Source organism: Corvus kubaryi, unplaced genomic scaffold (genome assembly GCF_017639235.1).
Source record: "Corvus kubaryi isolate FWS band 111438036 unplaced genomic scaffold, C.kubaryi_AGA036_p1.0 68, whole genome shotgun sequence".
Classification (NCBI taxonomy): domain Eukaryota; kingdom Metazoa; phylum Chordata; class Aves; order Passeriformes; family Corvidae; genus Corvus; species Corvus kubaryi.
Window position 1 is genome coordinate 10,534,550 of NW_024582056.1, and position 21,039 is coordinate 10,555,588.

The following is a 21,039-nucleotide window of genomic DNA, read 5'->3' on the forward strand; positions in this document are numbered from 1 at the left end:
ATGGAAAACTGCTATAGTGATACCAAGTCTGTCTTACTGTAATTGGTCTTAAACTGAAGGTACCATAGCAATTCCTCAACTGAAATGATCATCTGAGATATGGTAATTTTCAGAAAAAGATTCAGTGTAACTTTCAGCATTCTCCTAATCCAATCCTAGAGGCTGAGAATGCAGAAGGAAGGTGTTATTTGCACTTGGTTTTGTTATTTTTTCTCCCAAGGTTTCATCCACAAACCTCATCCAACAGTAGATTTGGATTTCAAAATATCATGGAAGGTAATTAACAATAACAAAATAGTTTTGGTCACTGCAATATAAGAGAGATATTAAACTACTAAAGAGTCCAAAGGAGGGCAACAAAGATGGTGAAGGGCCTTGAGGGGAAGCTGAGTGAGGGGTGGCTGAGGTCACTTGTTCTGTTCCGCCTGGAGGAGACTGAGGGGAGACCTCATTGCAGTTACAAGTTCCTTGTGAGGGGAGGAGAAGGGGCAGGCACTGATCTCTTCTCTGTGGTGACCAATGACAGGACCCGAGGGAATGGCCTGAAGTTGTGTCAGGGAAGGTTTAGGGTGGATATTAGGAAGAGGTTTTTCATCCAGAGGGTGGCTGGGCACTGGAACAGCTCCCCAGGGAAGCGGTCACAGCACCAATCCTGACAGAGTTCAAGAAGCATTTGGGCAATACTCTTGGGTACCTGGTGTGACTGTTGTGGTGTCCTCTGCAGGGCCAGAAGGTGGACTTTGATCATCCTTATGAATCCCTTCCAGCTCAGCTTATTCTGTGTTTCTGTGTGATTCTGTGATATGTTCCAGGATTTAGCAACCATATTTCCTAATCCACTAAGCCCATGGTTTTGAATGAATTCTCACTTTTGTTAACTACAGCAGTAGACATTGAATGAAAGTGAAAGAAATATAAAATTTCAAATAGATGGAACATTTAAAGTCCCAGCTTTTAAATAAAGCTTTGATGACAGGAAAGCTGCAGAAAAAATTGCTTTTATATCCTTGTGCTGAAAAGTGTTTTCTTTTGTCTTGGCCATATGAAATATCCTGTATAATGGAAAAATTGTTTATAATAGTGATGCATCAAAGATAAAATAATTGATATTGAGCTGGGAGATTTTTAGCAGTAGTAAACATTTTGGTTTGTTTTCAGGACAATGCCACTGTTTGTTGCGATAATGGGAGTAAATGATCCCTATACAAATCTTTATAGGGAATAATTTTTCCTTGCCATTAACTCCTTCAAAAATAGCTTTGTTAGCAAAACTTCTCATGAGAGCTGCTAAAGATACATTTAAGAAGAAACATTGGTGTGGTGGCTCGAGCATAGAAACACAGGTGCAGGGATCTAAGCCAGTTAAAACTGCAGCTTCGTTCCACTGGTGCCAAGCTCTCTTTGGATGTACACCTATTCAGACAGCTTATCAAATTTGTCCCAGCTTGTCAAATTTATCAGCCTGTCCACTGGCTTATTTAGTGCTCCACATGCTTTACTGATCATCTGGGACATAAAGAAGCAGCTCAAATGATGGGTGATGGCTGCTTTTCCATCATACATCCCATCACATATTATCCTCTCCAGTGATGTTTTGGATATTTTAAATAATTTAATTTGATGAATTATCTTTTATCAAATTGGATTCTAGATTGGGGAGAGTGGGGAGTATATCATTTTTCTGTTCTTCATTACTCAGATTTATATTATTTGACCGCTTTTTTTTTTTCTTGACTTAGTGTCTTGTTTCAAACTTTGGTAATAAAGATTTTTCTGCCCCATTCAGGTATTTAATGTCAGCATAACCTGAGCATCATCTTTTTGTGCTCACCTAACACTTTGCTCCAAATCAGAACACTCAACGTGTATTCAAATCTCAGTCACACATCTGTGGTCCTCTAAGCCATACTTTTTGTTTGCCTCGTTTTTGTGGTAGTGGAAGCAGCACTAACCTGGAAGTGAACACCAAGTTCTGCAGTGATAAATTTGGAGTCTGTTCAGAAGAAAAGAAAAATCAAGAAAAGAAAAATCTTTACCTTTTTATATTCCCTTTGAAGCTTTCTTCCTGATGTTATTCAGGTGCTGCAGTGTATATTTCTCTCTGAGTGCTCTTCCAGTCAATGTTTACTGTAAACGCCATGTTTATGGGATTTCTTGATCCCATGAAATGCTAAATGTGTCTGGTACTAAAACAGAAATAAAACTTGCCATCAACCCATTAAACAGAGATGGGTAGAAATGTTTTCACATCTCATGATTTGGCCCCAAATATGGATTTCCTAGACATATTCATAACTTCTCAAGAACATCCCTTGTATGGGTGATTTTTTGAATCCTTGTCAACTACTTGTCCATGGCCATAATAAGCCCACCTTTGCCTATGATTTCCCATGAAACCCGAGTTAGGATTTCTCCTAAGGTACAGATTAGTGTGGAAGATACTTTCTAGTCGTAAAAATGTTGCTGTTAACATACACCATGCCGCAGAAAGGCACAGGTTGAACAGGGAATTTTACTCTTCTCATCATTGGCGTTTATGTAAAAAATGAAAATAAGAGCAAGTTAGCAGCTTGGCTTGCTGGGAGTGGTTTTGGAATATGAATTCGTCATATAGATTACAGCAATTAATGTACCATAATAAGAGCCGTCATGTTAGGCTACACCAAAAGTGTCTTCAAGCCTCTTTCCTGGGAGTAAATGCAAGCATCTGTATTTGTACTTCAGCTTTTCCTTATTTTGATATAATCCTTTTAAAGGATAGCCTTTCCTTGCTATGGAATCAAATATTTCTTCATTTTTTATTTTTACTTTTTCTCACAGGAATTGGAACTGTCCAAGTCGTAATGGGATTACTTTCTGCATAGCAATCCTCCTCTCCACTGTAACTGAAAAGCCCACCCACCTGTTACCCTGTGCTATAGCACTAAGTTTGTGCCATCCTCCAACCCCTATTCCAGTACAAGTTTCCAGACACTTTTGCAGTTGCCTCCATCTGATCTGTTTCCAGTCAAAAGCTGGTTTCTGGTTATGAATTTTAAATCTGATACCTGTGTACTCTCTGGTCATCTGTGACTAGGTTGCTTCAGACTCCACCTGACAAGCCATCTCAGTTCCACAATAAAAATTTGATTACAGAAGGCTCATGTGTGTACTTAGGGACAGACAATATTACCAAAATGTTAGTAGTTTTTCAGATAAAGGTAAATATTTTTCTGAGAAAAAAACACAGTAGGTAAAGTGAGTACAACCCTCCATGTTAAAAATCATTTATGACAGGTAAATCTGTGAATCAGATGTCAAAATCTTACCCAGCCTTTATGATTAAAGTTCATAGGAGACCTTGATAAAACAAAACCAGAAAGCACCAAAACCCCTAAATCAATAAACACATAGAAATTTCAGGAAAGGAAAGTTCATCCACCACAACTCTTCAGCACACGCACTTAATCTAGAATTCAATATCTATTAAAAATCGGCACTCCATTTTTAAATGCTCACAAACCCAAAATAAGTAAGGGAACAATCAAAAAGTGTCCTAATATTCAGAAGAGCTGCGCTCCTATCCTGTTGCAAGAACTGTGTGATGACATCAGCCAGTTATCAACCTGGAAAATTTTCAGATTATAACGTTTAAACATTAGGTGGCTGTTTTAGCCAACACCAGGAGCCTTCCTCAAAGCTTTCCTGGAAAAGCAGAAAGACTTGTGCTGCTGAGCAGGTCAGGATTTGATGTATTTCATCTGCACATTTTCTAACATCAATAACAGCTGTGATTCAAGGCTGTTGTTTTTTTTACATAACTCATGTGTGTGTTTCTGTGGATGAAGAGTCTCTGCTCAAAAACAGACTGCTGTACAACTGCCTTATGGCTTTTTACCTGCTGTTTGTAGCCTGGTTTTGAAAAGAACATGTATATTCTTGTGTTTCTGGGCTCACATACTCTCTCTCCTATGCACATGTGTACACAAGCACATATGTACCCAGCATGACAAAGAGACTGGGACAAGGATTGCTGAAGTCACTGTCAGATCACAGTTTTAGCTTTTTGTGTATGTAATGATACTTTTTTACTCCTGATGTTTTTTTCTTTCTATTCCCTGTGATCATGTTTCTTCCTGATGCTGGAGAGCTCACACACCGAGGCCTGGTACATAAACACAAAACAGCAAATCAGGTTTCTGTGTGGGAGTTCTTAATGTGAGTTGCCTCAATATTTGAGCAGTTGTCGATGACAGTATTTGGCTTAGATAATGTGTTATTATCTCCGAAGAAAAGCATCTAGAGGGTTACTCAGACAGTCAATACAAAATTGAGTTTAATATCCTCTTTATTTCCTCATTAAAAAAGCAATACCAGGGTTTCAGGGGCCAAATAGTGATCATTAGCAGGAGTACCACTGCCTTGCTACAAGCTGGTCTGCCATTCCTGCTCTGAAACATTGCTCTATGAAGTTTCAATGAGAGTCAAAAGGGATACCAATAAATACTAAAGCACAACAACTTTGCCTTCTAAAGTATGCCCACTCACAGGCGGGTTCTCTTCCTAAGAACCACAAGTGTCTGTTAGGCATGGAATCAAAGTTGAATAGTGTTTCCTGAGGAAAAAAACCATGCTGACCAGCAGTAACAAGGCACCTCTAGGCCAGGAGTCTTAAAGGTTTATGTCTAATGAAATGGGCCAAATGTAGTGAACTCAGAGCTATCATTAAAAAGTGGGCAATTGGCAGCAGTGAAGCATCACGGTTTTTTCCTCTAATAGCAGACTCAGAAATGTGTATCAGAAATGGCAACTGCACCTGGAGGTGCTGTTTATTGGAGCTCTGTGTCCAGATGGTAGGCTTCAGTCTGCTTTGTCCGCATTATAATAAACTCCTGGTTCCTTCTCTGCAACAAATAAAATTTCTAAGAGAATATTAGCCACTTTAACCAGTTAGTAATTTAAATTAACTTCAGCAATAGCCCTGTAACCAACCTATAATGACCGTTTCCTCACCAAAGCCTAGATTACTAAAAAGTAAAGAGAAATATTATTTCACAGTCTGGCTTCTATCCACTACAAGTATTAAAGTTAAAATGTTCTTGTTCAGTGTTTTTGTCATGCTATCTGCTTCAGCCAAATCAACAAGTAAAACAGACTATTGCCAAGAATTTTTATCTTTGTGAAAACATGTGAAATGGCATTTAATTTACCTAATGCTGACCAAGTGTTAAATTTTGAAAGCCACTTTAAAGACAATAAATGTAGTTGCAAAATAATTTCAGTCCAAGAAGACTGAAGCAGAGTTTAAAATGTTGGTGATAAATATGATTAGAAGTCCTAGGGTGAGAATTAAAAACAAACAAATGAAAAAATGGGGAATGTCTACATAGATCAAAAGGAAATATGCCATGTAACGGGCAGGAATACTTGTGGCTCTTTCTTACCAGTGCCAGTAGGTGAGATGGGTAAGTGATCTTTTGCTCTTTTATGCTTTGATGGGTTGAAATTATTTATGAGTCTGAATCCAGATCATAAACTTAGTCCACCAATTGTTGTGAACGATAATCTTTGTTCCAGAGAAGCCATAGGCAGCTGGCAAAACAAGAAACTCTTCCTTCTCAAGAACAGATTAAAAGTGGCACCTTGGTTTTGTGACAAACACTGCAGTACTTTTTAGGGCATATTTATCCATGTACTGGGGATGCCCTTACAGTACTTCAAATCTGTTAAGCAGCCAGAAGCCCACCTGTTCTGTCTGGTTAACTGAGGCTTCCAGCTTCTGGGGGCTGCTGAATAAGGTCTGACAGCTGGGATGAGCTGGTCCCAGAACTTTCTTTCTGTAATTTGTCTTTGCTGGGTGGTGCTGCTTGCCCACACCAAGGCACCAGGGTGGGTGGTCAGCCCAACTGCACCTGATCCTCCCTGTTGGCATGCAGCACTGCGCAGGACCAAGGAACATTGTAACATCTCACCTAGCAGTTGTCTGAGCATCAGTAACCAGGATGAAAAAGAAGAGATGGTACAATCCTTTTTTATTGGTGAGGGATAGTGGCATGGTAAGATAAAGGAACAGTTTTATCAAGGCACAAGGCTAAATGTCTCTCACTGACGGGAGAGTGAGCATTAAATTTGTTTGTAAATTCTCTGAGAAGCAAAACTAGTTTTGTGGCAAAGGCAGGCATCAAACCATAGCCTCTGACCTAGAAATTTATCCAGAGAAGATAATCCTTTATCTCATGGAGGTGGTTTTGACTTTAAAATGTCACAAGGCTCCACATCTCACCTATGACATCCTTAGAAAGGGGTGGGGTCTCATTTTTGCCTGCATGGTCCGTTATCAGAGAAAGATCTGACACAGATCCAAGCAAACTCTGAAATCTGGGTGAAAATATGTCACATTTTAAAGTGTTCTCTAATTTTTTGTCATGCTGTAGCTCATCAACAGTTTTGGCAAAACCCACAGATTTTTCTTTTTTCCATAATGTAGTGCAGAAATATGCATTGGCATTATCCACCTCAGCAGTAGGAAATGTGAGAATACTTCAGCAAATATGAACAGTCCATCATCTCTCTCAAGCTTTTATAAATTCACCTGTGGAACTGGGATGCTATAAATCTGCACATAACTAGGAAAATTCTAATATAAGCTGAACTATGCTGTGATCCTTGAGAAAGGAATAACCATTAGCCTGTAGGAACTTGGACACGCTGTTTAGCATGCTGTTATTCCCTTCTCACATTCCATGTGCTATTGCTTAGCAATTTCACTGCAAAGATAAAACAATACCACTGGAATGAAACACATTAACACTGGCTAATTGGTAGGTCACTAGAAAAGAATTCTCCTCTGGATGGAGAGAGTGCTTTTAATAGGCTTCCACAGAAACCTATTTTCACCCTGATGTCGTTTTATGTCAGTCAGGATGAAAAAAAAAAAAGCAATATTGAGGTTGTGGACACAGAAACACAGAATTAATAACTGAAGACAAGGAAAAGCTACAAAACCAGCACATTGTGGAAACAAATAGACCATGCAAACTGTTGTAGAGCCTAGTGTAACATTTCTTGGACCCATGCTTTCCAACCTGAAGGTAGAGCTTGATGACTGCAGCTGATTGTACCTATCTGTGAAGCCAGATGTCCTTGGAAAGCTGAGACCATTTGCCATTCTCTTTCTCGCATCCAGTGACCACCTGTTGTCAGTGGAGTGGCTGTGTGTCCCACAGAAGGGGATAATCAGTATCCAATGAGAGAATGGGGAATAAGGAGGAAATTAAATTTTTTTTGTCATAGGATTATTCATGGCTTTGATAGAGCAGAAGCGTCTAGAAATAGACAGACATGTTTTCCTGATGTTTTATCTATGCTGTCCCTTGCAATTACCCTGTTCCACGCTGAATGGATGGATCATTATTCCATAAAATGTAACCTTGGAGCTCTTTATAAACTCTACTGTGTTCCTCTTGAGTCTTCTTTCTTTTTCTTTTTTTTTCCTTTGTAATAGCAATTGCATAATTCACAGAGATAATTTGGTTTGTTAGGCAAATAACATTGGATGTTTAAAGATTAAGCTGAGGCATCATTCAGATTTCCAATGGGCAGCCCATTCTGAGAGCTCACCAAGGGGTGATGCTGCCACATAAAATGCAGTCGCTAAAAGGATGTATTTTTAGCTTCAATTTTAGCTTTATTTAATGGATGTTTTCTAATGGTGTAGAATGTGTCCTTAATTTGCCTTTCTGTAATGTGAGATCCTTGAATAAGGAATTTGGAGGCAATAATTTTAATATTTTTTCTCCCAGTAGTGTTATTTATTATGGAGGCAATCAGCATTAAAACACACCATTTTTTTGGGATATCTGTAGTGGCAAGATGTCACTTTGGAATGCAGGTGGTCTCTAGTGAATGACCCATAAAAAAGATCTGCACACAAGCATTAATAACAATGTTAGAGACAGGGCAAAGGACAGCCAAAGCTCTGAATGGAGATTTGTATACTATACAAAAAAAATGGAAATTAATATGCTTTTACTGTAAACAAGGACAAAGGATCAAAAATGAAGTTCAGGGCAGAACCAGCGGAACAGTGGTCTCTGCCCCAATGAATACAGTTCCCAACAGGGAGTCTTCCTGAGACGTGCAGCACTTTGGAGCAAGCCATTCAACTGCTCCTATAAAAGCCTGAAGTGTCCATACATATGTAAATGTAAAGCACGGGGCATGGACATAGTATTAGTGTCCATGATTTTCTTTCCTCCTCCAGAAGCCATCCAACAGATCTGCCTAAGCCCCTGAAGGATGTTGGTGGGTGGATTTTCCGAAGATGGGTGTGAGCTGCTGCTGTAAAATCCAGTCTGGCAGATTGCAGTCAGTCCATGCAGCTGTCAATGGCAATGAACAGCAGAAGTTACGGGCAGCACTATTTTCTACAATATTCTATCAAATTTCCATTTGACAAACGAAAGGCAACACCTGGATCTACTGAAGATTTCAAGCACAGCCCTTGGAGGCAGCCTGATACTGGGAACATAAAGAAACAAAGGCTTTGCCCTCAGCTGCCCTGTCCTGGCTCCCCATGCTGAGGAAGTGGCTCTCGTTCTGACAAGCAGGTGGGGTTTTCAGACACAGGGCAAGACTGGCTGCAGTGTAAAGCTGGTGGAGGTCATGTGAGGTAGCTCCTAATAGGGGGCTGATGCTTGGGAGTGGAGAAATAGTTTACCAGCCTGTTTCATGTACTCTGGTTTACAGAGCTGCCAATGTCATGCTGAGAATGTGACAGCTTCCTTCCACCTCCCTATAGCCCAGCCTGACCCCCATTCATCTGGCTGTGCAGTACCACTGCGCTGTATTTGCTTTAGTCAGCTGCCAAGGACCCCTGTGTTGTTGGCTCTGCCGAGTCCCACAGCCTGAGAGCTCCTTCACTCCTTGTCCTTTCAGCCCCTTCTCGTAGCTCCACTACAGCATAAATAGCAGCAGTCCTGAGATAGAAAGATGGCAACTGTCAGAAGATGATGAGAGAGAAGGGGTCAAACACAGGAGGGACGAGAGGAGTGCAGGAGCAGTCAATGCTCTCAGGGTTGATGCATAGGGAATGATGACGAATTGCAGCTGGACTGAGATGTCTAATCAGCCACGGTTTCTGAGGCCTGTGAAAGAAAGGTGCCTCCAACACCTAGGCCTCATATGGACTAATCTGTACTTTGGATGTGCCTGGTTTGGCCAGGAAGTCTCTGTCTGTTCTCAGCTGGAGCAGGCTTTGGGTGTGTGTTGTGCTCAGACCCTCTGACAAAAGCAAGAGAGCGCTGTAAGGAACAGCCATGCTTTAAAGACTAAAGGTCCAGGTCAGAGTTGTGACAGAGTTGAGAACATGTGTAGGCTCTGCTCGGAGAGCAGGTGATGGCAGGGATTACCAAGCCTCAACCTGCAGAAGTTATATTGATTGTCAACTGTCAGCAACTCAGAAAGAAATCACTCTCCACTTAAAACTAGATAAGGGTGAAGACAGTATGGGTTGGCTTTCTTCTCCACCCTTTCTCTAAAGAATGTGATGTGTAACCAGGTTGTGTGTAAAAGGCAGGCCACACTGATTATGGATATTGCAATTATGTTGTACCTGCTTGACATTTTCCACATTACTTTCCGATGTGACAGCTTGTGATGGCAGGGATCGAACTAATTGTGTATCCTGTTTCCAGCAGCTCCCATATTAACAGATGGACATACATGTGTCCACTTGACGATTAATTTTTACTAAACAAAAGTATAAAAGCAGTTCTGGGATAAAAGCTGTAAGGTTTTTCAGTAATGTCTGGACTGCTGAATAATGGTGAAAAATGGGGTGGCATATCCCTCAGAAGAGATTATTTTTGTCTCAGCCTGCAGTAGTAGGATAAAGTCTCTTTTGCAGAAAATGATTCTGCACACCTTTGGTCTCTATCATTCTTGCTTTATTCTGGAAAGCATCTAATCACAAAACCCCAAAATTAAAATAAACTTAATAGAGTTTCCTGCTGTTCTTTCACAAAATTCAATAGACTTTCATCTGGGCAAAGGTTGAATAATTTACTTTTGAAATCTCCCTCCTCGCCCACCCCAAACACAAAGAACCCGAGAAATAATTCTCCTATTTATATCATGAGTGTGAAAGTTACAAAATATTTCTTCCCCATCCCAGTCTGGTGATGATCTGATGGGATCATCTAATTCCCAGGAATGCTGCCAGAGAGAGACAGCACCATGTAAGCAACCAGGAAAAATCCCTTCACTTGCAAGCATCTGTATGGGCCAACGGGGTTGTGAGGAAGGGGGGTTGAGTTGCAAGAGAATATTCCTGTCCTGATAGATTAGAAGGTGAGTCATCAGAGCTGGATCACAGCTGAAAAAAGCAAGGCCAAGGACAACTAGGGATAGGGTCATTAGCCTCAGATGCACAGAAATCCCATGGAGTCCCCCACGGTCATGCTGGAGATGGGAGAGAACATGCTGCATTACATACAACAAAGCAGGGAAGACGGACAGGGAGGCCACCCAGTTACCTACATTTTGAGGGTAGAGTAGAAAGAGAAGTGAATTAAATATGGGACATTTAGGAGGGAGCCCACTGACTTTGTCAGATGTCCTCATTACAGCAGTGTCAGCCAAGCCCACAGTAGGGATTTCTGGGCGCAGCTGAGCTGTAGCCTCACAGGTGAGAAGCCAGAGGAACATGTATCCAAGCAGGCCCATGGGGAAGCTTGTTCCAGACATGTATCAATAAAGGAAGCAGTGGAGCAGTGCACTGCAGATCCTAGAGCAGTGGCACTGTAATGTTTTCCCTGGGAGATGTTGCAGAAGGGTGGAGGCGGAGCAGTCACGTATTTCTGAAAGAACAGAAAAAATCAAAATCTTTTGTAGGAAAATGTCACTTTTAAGAAATTATTTGACATGGAAGTTTTGAAGCAGAGCAACAATTCTGTATTGACTTAGGCTGATTTTCTTTCAGTTTCTGTTTTCTCAAATTATTTCAGCTCTGATTTCATCTCAGCATTCTTTCCTCATGTAATTGCTTTTAAGCTAGGCAGCAGCATTTAAGTCTGCACAGAAATAGTTTTGTTTCAGCGTGACTGGGCAATCTTTTGGGGGTTTGCCCTGTGTTTCCAGTCCAAGGGACATGCAGTTTTCAGATTTACACATTTTACAAGAGCCCACTGTGGTGGGCTGGCAGCTGTCACTTAGGCTAGACTCAGTCTTTGAAATCAGTAACAGGCATCACTCTGGATCTGAATGTGTGGCAACAGGAGCTGGGATTGCCAGTTTCTGTGGCTGACTCTCAGATGTGAATGTGAAACAGTGAATACTATTTTATTTCATGATACAGACTCTATCCTCCTTTCCTGAAGGAATGTAGAATGAAATTCAAGTATTAGGACTTGTCTGATTTCCTAGGCAAAAACTCAATGCAGCATTTATCTCACCATACAATGAGTGCTGCTGAAGTGCTGTATTAATTGGGAAGATCACAACCCAGCTCAAAACCAACATTCTTCCATGTAAATGTTTCAGAAAATAAGACAAAAAAATACAGCTGGAGGGTCTCACCTTTCTTGTTATGTGTTTTTTGCTGAGTGCATGTTACAAAGCACCTTTGCAGCAGTCTACAGACGAGATGAGGTGCCACAGCCCTTACTCTGCAGATAAGTAATATTCATTGAACTGTGCAGATGCCTTTCTCAGTGCTAATATATTCCCACTGCGGAAGAGCAACTGTGGACACTCAGCACTGAAGGAGTGGAGGGGAATCATGGCAGGATTCACAGTCAGCATTCCCGGAACAATTTTCTGTGTCATAATCAATGGCTGACCATAAAAATGAGTAAACAGTAACATGTTTCTAGTAAGTGTTAGGGAATGGCCCTAAGACTATCTGTCACAGCTACTTCTAAAATATTTCTCTACTTCTGTTCAGGATAGAGCTCAGTGAAAACTGCTGTTACTTGTCATAATGCAAAGTTAAAAAGAAAAGCTGTTTTATGTTTTCGAGAGGTGTTAATGAATGAAATGCATGTTCTTTCTTCACTCTGACATCTGCTTATCCTAAAAAATAAAGGAAAAATAGAGAGAAAAATGAAAGATATGCAAAAAGTAACATGCAGATGACTCATACAGTTTAAGATGATAACAAGGCACTTTCTGTTTCCACCCCCATTTGGTCTGGGAAAGGTCTCAGGGGAGAAGGTACAATAGTTAGAATAAATGCACAGACTGGATTCTCAGAGGGAGTGATGCAGGGATGCAGTAATGCACCTGTAGTTCTCTGCTATATATGCTTGCATCCTAAACTCTGCCTAACAGCCAAGCACTGGTAGCTGCTTTTGGATCTCCCACTCTTGGTCAAAATCATTCCTTTCAGTAACACTGAACAATGCTACTTAAATTAATGACTTTAATTTAAATCAGCTATGCATTTATTATACGTACACATATCAGTTTACTGATGACAGGAAAATGAGCAGAGTGGCTGATACAGCTGAAGGCTGTGCTGACGTTCATCAGGACCTTGATAGGCTAGAAAATTGGACAGAGAGAAACCTAATGAGGTTCAACAAGGGCCAGTGTAGGGTCCTGCACCTGGGGAAGAATAGCCCCAAGCACCAGCACAGGTTGGGGTCTAACCTACTTGAAAGCAGGTGTGTGAAGGACCTGAGAGTCTTGGTGGATGACAAGCCGATGGTATCTGTGGGTGCATTGGGAAGAGTGTGGCCAGTAGGTCAAGGGAGATCACCCTGTTCCTCTGCTCAGCCCTAGTGAGTCCACATCTGGAATACTGTGTTCTGGGGTCCTCAGTACAAGAGAGACAAGGAGTCACTGGAGTGGGTCCAGTGGAAGCCACAAAGATTGTTTGGAGTCTGTAGCCTCATCTGAGGAGAGACTGTGGGAGCTCGGCCTGTTTAGTCTGGAGAAGACAGAGGAGATCTCTTCAGTACATAAAATATCTCAAAGGTGGCTGTCAAGAGGATGGTGCCAGGCTCTTCAGTGGTGCGCAGAGACAGGACAAGAAGCAATGTCCATAAACTAAAACACAAGACTTTCCACCTCAACATGAGGAACAACTTCCTTAACATTGAGCGTGGCGGAGCACTGGAACTGGCTGCCCAAGGACATAATGGAATCTCCCTCTCTGGAAGCATTCAAAACCCACCTGTTCCTATATGATCTACTCTAGGTGACCCTATCTTGGCATGGAGTTGGGCTAGATGAGCTCCAGAGGTCCCTTCCAACCTTAACAATTCTGTGAGTCTGTGATTTCCTAGTACTATAACTTATATATTATACTTTACAGTGCCATACTGCACATAGCATTTTATATTTTCTCATATATAATTCCACATTTTGTGTCTAACTGTGATGTAACATATTACAACTTCCTAATGTATGAATATAAAATTACATAAAACCCAATAATTTATGTTATAAATCACAGTTGTTTTTTAGTGTTTCCACATCAACATGCCCTTGTCCAACACTTTGACACATTATTAGGTCGTGGTATGAACAGATACTGAAATGTCATTATCTAGGCAGATATATTTTATGGGAAGGTGTATAGGAGTGCTGTCCAGAAAGAGCTGGGGAACAACTGGGGAACCACTGGACTAGGTGCCTGACTTGGGTGAGTTAAAGGTATGGTTGCTCTGACTGCAAGGACTGCAAGAAGAGGTATAGGTATAGATATACATATACATAGACATAGATATATAGATATAAAGATATAGCAGAAACCAGAAAATCAAACCTCTGCCACTTTCTTCATGTTAGATGTCTTAGTTAATACATTACCCACATTTAACATCACCCCTTCCAAAGGCTTCCTAAATGCTTGGATGAGGTTAAGTAATTCAAAATGCTGCTGCCTGCCTTACACCTATCCGTTGCCCACAAGCAACCTGCACCAGTGCACTGCTCACTTCTGCAGCAAGTGGTCTCTGCAGCCACTTTGTGTTGGCGGCCCACTGACAGCCCCTGCTGGCCTCTGACCACCCTGCTCCCATGGTGCTGTCTCAGGCACCAAGCTTCAGCCAGTCGGGAATATCAGCTGATGCTGTCCATCCTCCTGTGGTGCACTGCATGCACTGGCATGGGCCTGCCTCACCCTGCTGGCACAATCCTGCTTCTCCAAGATCATTCTGCTTCTTTATCCTCGTGGAAGCTACTAAGCCCCTGCTGCAGCAAAATTGAGCACGCAGGTTTCTTGTCAAAATATCACACCTTGCTCTTGGCTGGAGCCAAAAGGGAAAGGGCACTGTGGGGGCTATGGAAGGAGAGGGTCAGGTAAACTTCCTGGCTGGTGTGCAGGACATGCTTCTGGAGCCCACCTGCCTGTCCTGGGGCCAGACACTTCCCTTTGCTCCCTGGCACAACTCCAGGAAGCAGCATTTGGGAGCCCACTGATGGCCTGCTCATAGCCATGAACAGTCACAGAGTTCTTTCCCAGCCCTGCCCAACTACAATCATACTGCCTGCCTCTCCCAGGGGTGGAAAAACTATATGAAAGCTTACACAAAACCTTTTCAGGGGATCTTTTTCTTTTCTTTTAACTAAACAGCTAGGGTATCTTGACTTCAAATATTCATGATTTGAAATGAAAATGAGTAGCTGGGATATTACTGGTGCCTTTCAGCAGTCAGTCATCCTTGTTCCTACCAGGTAGCACAGCTTTTTTCCCTCTCATTAAGGAAAGCTACAAATCACTGCCCGTTTGATCACATCCTTGTCAAAGAAACAAATAAAATAAATTAAAACTCACTCTACTTCATGCTGCTCTTTCATTTTTAATGATAGTTTCATTTGGTACCTACCTCTTTTAGCTCACCAGAAGGACTACATGGTCTCTTTTATTGAAATCTCAGTGCATTTCATTCTGCTCACTACCCATATTTGAGCATGGAAGATGGAAAAATCCCCCAATAATATTTTTCATGGAATGTGGTTTGAGCTAACTTGCTTAGCCCTTCCCTGATGCAATGCTCCAGGTTACTACTCACTGCAGACCTAAAGAGAAAGAAGACTGCAGCATATTTTGGACAAGGGCAGCAGGGAACTTGTGTTAATACCCAACACTTCTTCAGGGGTGAAGAAGTGAGATTTTGAGGCTGACATCAACATCCACTGCACAATTAATGTGCCTGGAATTCCTGAAGCAGTATAAAAATAGCTTCAAATGTAATTGTCTTCCCCCAAAAAAGGTTTTGTGTAAGTCTCCATCCAGTTTTTAATTCACCTTTTTTCTAGAATGTTGAGTGCAGAAAACGGAAAATACTTGCCAAAACAAACTGAGTATATATATTTGCCTCTCATAAAATGTGATATGGTTTGGATATGACTTGAAGTAGAATTTCAAGTAAGTTTCTAATACCAAGGTCTGCCCAGGCTTGCTCCATAAATCCGTGTCCTATTAAGGCTGGTTGGGACTTCTCAAGAGAAAACATGAAACCTAGGTCATGTTTAAGCAAAGATTACGCAATGACAACAGCCTTCCCTAGAAATATACAGCCGACTAGGGATAAATTGGAGTCAGGCAAAACTTACCATCTTGAATTCAGATTCATTTTAGGGTTTATTCAATATAGAAATGAGAGAACAGTACTATGGCTGCCGAAAAGCTGGTTTTGAATTGGAAAAAAAAGGACTTGTCAGTGAAATTTCAGCTACTTCTTTGCCAGCACTCTGCTCTCTGTAATACCTCCTCCCTGAAAAAAAAAAAACCAAAAAACAGAAAAACAAAAACAAAACCACCCCAAAAAAACCAAAATAAATCCAAACACACCAAACCCCCAACACGTTAACAATAGAAAGATTAATATTGGAAAATTTTTTCTAACAAAGTTTACTGCATGTTTGTTGAAATTTTGCATCTGATGCTTTGTGTCCACTTCTCCTCTGTTGATGTAGTTGCACACCGTTATACCATGTGTCCAGGAATACAGCATAACCGTCCCTCTTCCCAAGGCATTCTGGTGCTACTGCTGTTAGAGACCTGACGCAGTTTAATTCCCAAGAAATACTTCACAGCAAGTACTGAAAGACAATTCTTTTTTTTTTTTTTAATATCCAGGTATTCACATTTTCTGACAAAAGAAATGTTTAATCTCTTGTAGTAAAGTGGGATGCTATGACAGCAAACCCCACCTTTCTGCTAAAAGCAGTTCTGGAGGAAAACTTCAAATATGCTGCGAGCCAGAACTACACAAAATGGGAGCAAAAAAGAGTGTTAAGAACTGTGGTCTGATACACAGCATGTCATAGAGGATAATAATATAAAATTTGGCATTTAAATCCATTCAGGATTTAGGTATCTTTGTTACAGGCTGAAATCTACTCGCTGTAGGCTGCTAGCATAAATAGCAGTTGTTTTTGCCAAATGCCATGTTACAGTCATTTGTGTTTTGGTCTAATTTTAGTGTATCTGCACCTAGAATTACTGGCATTTATTTCTGTTCTCTCTGTTGTTGAAGATGAGTAATATTTAATTTTAAGCTCCAAAGACAGTTGCTGTGTCAACAGATAAACTCCCAAACCCTCATATCTATTTGAAGCAGAATTGTTAGTGTGGCAGTGCTTAGAGAAATTAGCGGGAAATGTGGCACACTCTGTACTTTTGAAAACAAGTTTTATTTAGATATTTCAAAATGGATTAAGCTGCCTATTGCAAAGTTTCCATCTTTTAAAACCTGATAGTTGGTTCATAAAAGAGAGTTTTGTACTTGGCTCGTTCTTTCTCTATAATGTATTCATCCAAATCATTAAACTTTCTTGGCTTCTCCAAAATAATTTTATCAATGCAAACACTGTTTTGGAAAACATTTGCAACTATTAATACAGGTTAAATTATAATGGCAACACCAACAGCAAAAAAATTCCCCGTGTCTGGAATTTTACCTGTAAATGAGACACAATTGGTCAGATTTCCTTGCTGATGCCCAGCTAAATCTATGGAATAAAACCTTGTGTATTAGTTAGTGTTTTAGTTAATTACAAATGTTTGTAAATTTTAAAAGTTGAATTGCATAGCTGGCTGTCTCAGAGCAGGACATGAGCTTGACTAGACAGGTTCATATGTCTCCTGGCACAATCAGAGTGTACATTGTTTTTACTTAGTTTTGATGTTGTCTGTCAAAATAGGAGAACTATATGAAAATGTTTAGAATATTAATTTTACACTGAATTAGAATACAAAAGGCTATGAAAACATTAGCTTCTTGAATTCCCTTTCGAAAAATAATTACATATTCCCCTGCTTCTCCCCTTTCTGAACATCTGTAGCAATTTTTCCGGGAGTGTGTTGAGAGCAATAATAGCTTTTACAAGATTCAGAAATGTTGCTAAGAAAAGCCAGATCATGTCCCACCCATAAAATTTGAATTTCAAATTTTGATGCGACCTGAGGTTATGTCTCTTCTGTTGCAACCAGTAATCTTTTTTTGCTTAATGGATTATGTGTTATTAAAGGGAGAAAGGAAGAAAACAAGGCAGATGAATGCTCAGCACCTCCTTTCAGAAAGGTGTTTTTCTTAGTGTAGCATCTCACAGACCAGCTGTTTGCTTTCCTGTCCCTCTGTGAGGAGGGTAACTGTTGCAGCGGGGATTTCTGCAATATGTATAGACAGTGAGGCCCTTGGAAAGAAACAGGGAGCGATTCTTGATAGAAGTTTCAGAGATTTTTTTCCAACCACATGGCCAACGGACTGCCGAAGAACTGAGCAATCACAGGACAACTAGGGTCCTCCCCATGAAGGGGAAGACAAAACAACTAAAGGGGAACAGGATTGACCAGGAAGTAGGGAAACCCCATAGGCCATGCCTCTACTCCGTGGTCCCCTCCCCCCGGACCCCACGCCAGTGGGGAGGAACCCCAACACTTCACCTTTTTGTTTTAACTAAAAGAGATGTAAAACTTAACATTGAAAACAACTGGATAAACATAAGATAACAAGAACAGTTTCAAACGAAAACAAGACACCCTCCTGAGTCTCTAAATGTCCAAACAGCTTTTTTCTCTGGAACATCTTAGGGCTGGGAGGCTGGCAGAAGGGAGACAGGACTCTCTGAGCATGCTTTGTGGGGAAACTGAGGAAAATGACCCTCTTTCATTTGTACCTGTTGGAACTCTAAACAACAATAGTTAATTTCCACCCCCCCCGTCATCCCCCACTCGGCATTGGAAAGGGATTTTTGGGGAAACAGTTGGTAAAGACATGGTTTTGTGAGGGAAACCATGGGTGGAAAAACAGGTAACAGGATATGGGATAAAAGGGGAAGGTAGGATTAGGAAAGGGAGACTGTATGGGCTGTTTATAATGGGGATATTGTCTGACATTACTATGATTTGCAGCATATATACTGCCTTTCACAGAAACACCACCAGGCCCAGTAACATTTGCTGCTTGCAGGCCTTTCCTTCTTTGAATAATCTTAAACTCTACCATTTCTCCATCTCCTAACCTTGGGATATATTTTTTGGGGTTATTCTTCCTAATGGCAGTATGATGAACAAATATGTCTTCCTGGTTGTCACATCTTGTTATAAAACCGTAATTTTGTTTAATATTATACCATTTTACTATTCCTAAAACCTTAGCTACGATGATTTTTTTCTTTTTTCCGTGTCGCTGCTGTTTTCTGTCTCTCTGTGTTCTTGCTTTCACTTTCGTTTTCGCTCACTCCCGCGTTGGAGCTGCCAGAGCTGCCAGGGCTGCCGGGGCCTTCAGGGCTGCTCGTGCCTGCGCGCTCTCACCGTGGAGTCTCGACTTCTCAGGGTTGCATTTGGGGCCATGTAGGCCGGGCTGGGCTGTGCCGCTCAGCTCCTTGCGCTGCCACTGCCTCTGGTCACAGCTGCGCTGCCACTGCCTGGCATTGCGCCCACGTCTTGGCCAGGCCCCTGCATGGCAGCCCTGCCGTGCCCTGCAAACGACTCTCTTCTGGCGCACGCTTCAGCTGTGCGCGGCTCCCCTCCACCGCCATAGCTGTCAGCCGCTGCCCGCGCGCTGCCCATCTTGGCCGGGAGTTCACGGGGCTTGCTCCACCATGTGCTGCGCGGGGCCAGGCGTGCACCGCCAGGTCTGCTCCATTGCGCCGTTCCCACCGCGCCTGGCTCCACTACCAACACCACAGCTCGCGCTGGCTTGTCCGTGCATGGGAACTGCCTCACTGCCATCCGCAGTGCTCTGGGCACACGTGGCCGAGGCCACGTGGTCCCTGAGACACGTTTTCCTCTGCAAGGACACAGCTGATATTGTTCAACAGTCTCTGTAATTAGGTAATATTCACGGAAATATTCCTCCATCGGGATATATTTTGACTCAGAAATTAACTGTGTCCAAACATTCTTCCAAAAGTCTTTGGTAAGAATCAAGTCCCAAGAAACATAGAAAAAGTTTTTAAACAACCATGCTAGGAAGTGTTTCAGTTGTTTTTGAGCTTGAATTAAGCTAAAATTTACATATCGCTGTTCAAGTGTCTTTTCAATTTAAGATAAATGTCCCTTTGTGGCTTGGATAGCCATGAGTCTTTCCATGATTCCTCCATAGTTTATGGAACAGTAAGACAAAAGCAAGAAGAGAGATCCAGAAAGTTTCTTTACTCACGAATTTTTGGGGGTCTTCAAAATCTTGATTGTTTCACAGTCGCTGACTCCAGGGAATGGTTGTGTTGCCCGTGTTTTCTACCATTTGTTGCAGCGGGGATTTCTGCAACATATATAGACAGTGATGCTCGTGGGAAGAAATAGAGACCGATTCTTGATAGATGTTTCAGAGATCTTTATTTTCCATCCACATGGCCAGGGGACTGCTGAAGAACTGACCAATCATGGGACAACCAGGGTCCTCCCCGGGCAGGGGAACACACAACAACCAAAGGGGAACAAGATTGACCAGGGAGTAGGGAAACCCCGTAGGCCGTGCCTCTACTCCCGCCGGACCCCATGCTGGGGAGGGGAACCCCAACAGGTAACATCGCTTGGAGGCTTGGATCTCCACGTGGATACTGGAGCTCAGGGCAGCAAGCTGGTCTTAAGTGGCTGCTGCCAGTGTCATGGGAGCTGGTCCCTAGGTGCAGCCAAATGGTCTGCATTCTTCCCACTGACTGCCAGCAAGGGCATCACGTTGCTGGCCTGGCTGTTTTGGCTGGCCACTATCAGCTGGTTCCATTGCTGCAGCTCTGCAACAAGCACAGAGATGATTTTAAAGACTGACATCCCTCTCTTATGTGCAGAAGACTTGCAAGCAGATCCTCTTGCTTCACACCTTTCAGCAAAGTCCCAGACAAATTCTCCTTTCCTTATCCTGTTTTCATACAAGAACCCATGTGGGAAGCTGCTGCCAGACATCAGTGTGACTGCTCTTCCTGCCACACATGCACAGCTGGCAGGGCCAGGCCCTACTGTGCTGCTGCAAATCACAAGAAATTCCCTCCTTAGGACAGGCTTCCTGTTTTGAAAGAAATGTTTCTCTAGCATAATAAAATTATGTAAGAGTCAAGGCCAGCCATTAGTCCCTTTCTGTTCCTTTTTTTTTGTTTTCCATCATATGTCATAAAAGCAATTTACTTCCTTTTTTGGTTTCCTCTTCTGAGAAATCTTTGGGTAGATGGAAGGAAAAGATGATTCAGGTCTCCATTATCCTGTTTACAATTAGTGTCTTCTGCTTAAATAATAGATCAATTCCACCATCTATTATAGAAGTCAAAAGACAAAGCACTTTTTAGTTTCAATCACAGACTTGATACTTGTGTCTTGGGCAAAGACACAAAGCGGGGAATGACTAGACTTTGATTCTGTGGATAATCAGGGCAGGGAAGTTCTCCTCTGAGGGGAAATGCAGATTATGAAGAAAAGTAGTTCTTCTCAGAGGGAAGAGAGAACTATTTTCCACATACAAAATATTTGAAGGCCACATCAATTTTGCCCACTTACTGTTTTCTTTTTTTTTTTCCCAACAGTTTACACCTATCTGAGATTACTCCTCATGCACTGGGCAACAAAATTGATTTGGTTATGGTAGGAAATAAAGTGAGAACAAAAGGGAA

The 21,039-nt window shown here is 41.8% G+C and overlaps 1 long non-coding RNA gene across 1 annotated transcript; it reads right to left on the minus strand.

Moving 5' to 3' along the window:
* Window positions 1–4,856: 4,856 nt before the first annotated feature.
* LOC121674451 lies at window positions 4,857–18,071 on the minus strand. The gene is made up of 3 exons (XR_006019620.1): window positions 17,915–18,071; window positions 11,254–11,258; window positions 4,857–4,868 (listed from the first exon to the last, which is right to left on the minus strand). It is a non-coding gene; the product is annotated as an uncharacterized LOC121674451 (long non-coding RNA).
* Between the last annotated feature and the right edge of the window lie 2,968 nt (window positions 18,072–21,039).